This window comes from Agelaius tricolor, unplaced genomic scaffold (assembly GCF_023055355.1).
Source record: "Agelaius tricolor isolate 1412-34295 unplaced genomic scaffold, bAgeTri1.0.p SCAF_60, whole genome shotgun sequence".
Classification (NCBI taxonomy): domain Eukaryota; kingdom Metazoa; phylum Chordata; class Aves; order Passeriformes; family Icteridae; genus Agelaius; species Agelaius tricolor.
Window position 1 is genome coordinate 387,426 of NW_027269320.1, and position 3,986 is coordinate 391,411.

The following is a 3,986-nucleotide window of genomic DNA, read 5'->3' on the forward strand; positions in this document are numbered from 1 at the left end:
GGAAGCAGCCTCGTCCCTCTCCTCCCCATGAAACCAACTTCAGCCTGGCCTGAAGAAGTCCTGATGCACAGGCTGGCTTGAAGCAGCCTCCACTCCCAGCTCCACCCTGGGCCTGTGTGTCCTGAGCTGGGCTGCCTTGCTGGAGCTGAGCTTCTCCTGTGCTTGCCCACTGCTGCAGATGCAGGGGAGCCTAAAGGACATGAGCTTTTCTGGCTGCTGTCCCACCATAAGGAGAACCCTGGCAGATCAGCATTGCAAGGGCTTCATCTGGGGCAGCAGCAGGACCCAAAGCAAGGTTTGCTCTGTGTCCCACGCCTGCCCATACCACAATGCCACTGTTTTGGTGAAGAAGGGAGATGATGAAGAAGATGCCACTCAACACCATGCACTTCAAGCCACCTCTAGAGGCAGTGCCAAGGCAAGCCCAGAGCCCAGCTCCCTGCAGGCAGCAGCTAAGCCAGGAGGGCTCAGCACTCAAATAGAGAAGAAGATGTTCTGTCTCAAGAGGAGAAGGTCCTTCCTCTCTTGGCAGCCAGGGAGCTCAGAGTGGCCCTCCCTGTGTTGCTGCTGGCCCTTGCTATGCAGCACCTCTGAGCTCAGAGTCCTTGGAACAGGGAAGCCCTGCAGGGACAATAACCCATGGCAGAGCAGGAGCCCATGGAAGGCTGACTCACCTCTCCCTCAGAGGGGCCTGAGAGCCACAGTTGATCTCCCGGGGGCTCAGGGAGGAGCTGACACGTGAGGCCTCCCCGGGCACCAGCCCCTCGTAGCTGGGGCCTCCCTCCACGTGGCACAGCTCCGGGACACTGCAGGTGCTGCTGAGGTGGCCAGAGAAGGTGGAAGAGACCTGCTGGCTCTCTCCTGGCTGCAGCACACCTGACATTGGCAGGATACTGAAAGCCTGGGTGGAAGACAGGAGAGATTGAGGTGCTGAGCATGGAAATGGATGCAGAAGAGCATCTTGGAGCAAAGTGCAGCTGTAGCCAGAGGGGCCTATTCCCCAAACACTGCCAGAATCACCCTCACCTCATCCTGCATCCATGCCACTGACCAGTGCAGGGACCATGGGGAAAATCTTCTCCCATCCTCACGGGTCAATGCATTAATTAGTACATTACATGAAAGTGACCTGGGATGTCTCCTGGCAGTAGAAATTCTCTCTGATGCACAACTTGCCTTTAAAAAGTTTCAAAACTTCCTGCTTTTAGAAAAGGAGGAGACTCAGAGTGAGAGCTCTTGGAGCTGAGGGAAGGAGCCCAGCCCAGCTCATCTGACTCCTGAGGCTCTTGCCCTCTCTCTCTGATTTAAATGCTGCTTTCTCAAGGTGCTACAGCAAAGCTCCTGCAAAAACTTCCTGTGTGTCGCAGACATCTTTCATGAAAAATCCTTTCTTAGGATTTTTCCTTGTGAGGAGCTGCAGTTTTCAGCAACCAAAGTAAACAATGGTTATCTCCTGCTGTAGAATGCAACAGGTGATTAGTCTCCTGTGAGTGTTTAGATTTCTTGACCACTCATGGCAGAGCTGGCTCTTGCTCTGTCTGAGACACAGATCTTTGTTATTCATTCCTTTTCTATTCTTAGCTTAGCTAGCTTCTCAAGAAACCTTTTCCTTTCTATTGCTTTTTAGTATAGTCTAATGTAACATATATCATAAAATAATAAATCAAACCTTCTGATCATAGAGTCAACATTCTCGTCTCTTCTTCATCCTGAAAACCCTTGTGACCACAGTCACACCTGTGGAGCACCTGAGGAGTTCCAGGGGGAGCAGTGCCCTCCACAGGTGCTGCACAGCGTCCTTGGGCAGCCCTACAACGTGTCCTGCACGGCCTCTCCAACAAGCAGCTGCTTCAGCAGCACTTTGTGATGGGCCTGCAGGGATGGGAGGCCCCTCTGTGGCCAATGCTGAGGGCCCCCAGCGGCACTGGCAGCTCCAGCCCTGCTGGCCACACTGACAATGGGCAGTGAGACAGATTCCCTCCTGCCTTCTCCGCTCCCAGGGGAGTGTGCGCCACGTCCAGGGAGCACCTGAATCCCTCCAAGCCTCATGGCAGGTGAGGGTTTGCAGGAGTTGGTGCTGGCACCTGGAAAACATGCCATTTTCTGTGCTGGGAGGAAGAGACAGCCACTTTGCAAAGTCTCCCTTTGTGAGACAGCTTCAGGGCCAGCAGTGCAGCAGCAGCTCTGGGTGAAAGCAGAGCCCTGCAAACAGGGAGTCTGGCTGCCTTGGGAAGAGGCTCCATGGAGATCAGGATCATCCCAGCTGGCTCTGGGAAGGAAGCTGGAGGTCTGACCATGATGATGCAGAGAAAAGCCTCATCTTACTTTGGGAAGGAAACAAGGCAAAAAAATCCCCCAGTCAGCACAGGCCTGTAGGATCTGAGTCAGCTTCTCCAAGGAAAACTCTCCTATTTCTCCTTCCCACACAGCCCATACCCAGCCACTGGCCCTGCTGCCCAGCCCACTGTCAGCACAGCACAGGGCAGCAAAAAGGGAGCTCAGCACGAGCAGGACTTGGTGCTGGCAGGCTGGGGAGGCAGCACAAGCAGTAGGGGTACAAGAAAATCTACCTCTGCTCCTGGAGATTGGGCAAAACCCCATGATTCTTTCAGGGCTGTGGCTGCCTCCTCCACATTTCTAATCCTCAAGCGTCTCCTTAGAGATGCCCAGGAATCCAAACTGGGTCTCTTCCCCTTTGGTGGTTGGGGTTGGAATTTAGATGGGTAAGGCTCACATCTGGAAAAGAACACAACTATGAACAGGGACCTGCAGTGGGAGGGAGGGACACCTGCACGAGCAGCTCCTGGCCAGGATGCAGCCCCTGGGTGGGTGCTGGCACGTTGACCTGAGAAATGGTTTGATCCAGCCCTTCCCAATCCAGGCTGGAGCAGGTCTGTTCTAAAGGCAGCCCAGGGATGACCCTGAGGTGCTGCAGCAGCTGCAACTGCTTGCATTGAGCAACTACAGAGGACAGGCATGAACACCTGGTGGGGATGCAGAAAGCACAGTGGGAGAGGGAAAGACAGAGAAGGCAGCAAAAAGGTGAGATCTGAGGCACCGAGGGGCAGACCCAGCCAGTGCCCAGCCAGCAGAGCCCCCCCAGTGCCCAAGGCCAGAAACTCTGCAGCTCCACCAGGGATTTATCAGGAATGTTCCCCTGACACTGCTGGGGGTTGGTTGACATTTCCCAACACTCCCAGGCGACTCAGGTCGCATTCCCCATCCATCCATCCATCCATACATACACAGGCTGTGGTGCTGGGATCCTGCCAAGCTCTGCCAGCCTTGGGCTTGGGGAGATTTCTGCCAGCTGTCCTGAGCTCCGTAGTTGTGCTCTCTGTTCCAGGAAGCAAGCAAGAAGGATTAAAAAAAAAAAAAAAACACAAAACAAACCACAACAGGGAAACCTAAAAAAGCTTCAACAGCTCAACCTTGCTCAAGTTATTTCTTTAGGGACAGCTACCACTCTCCAGCTGAAATGCTGGGCTTTTGGGGAAAAAGAAAATTACATGTTCACCTCCAAATCAAAAAGGATTAAGGTAAGAGAACCTTTCCAACTAAAAATTATTGGCCCAAAGCTTTTACCTTTGCAAGAAATCCCTTGTTAAGACCAGGCTGACAGTTAAACAACTGGTCCTTCTGGTGGGGAGAAACCCTCCTCTCTAAGGGAAGCAGCCTGATAGTTGAAAGCAACTGTTTGGTCAAACTTCAGGCTCCCTGGCGCAGCCTGCATTGCCTGTCCTTCCTGTTCACTGATTTACAGGCAGTGCCACAATGGCCCAGGTTCAGATGTCTGGTGCCATCCAGGGAATTTGGCATTGCCATTTCCATATGTTTTAATATAAGTTTCAATCCTTGCAACCAGTCTTCAAATGCCAGCTTTCCTTTCTTTTACAGAAAGCTCAAGGTTCCCAGAAGTCTTCTGATGTCCTCTTTTGTGCTCAGAGATGACATTTTCAAACAGATGTTTCCAAAGTTAACAGCAT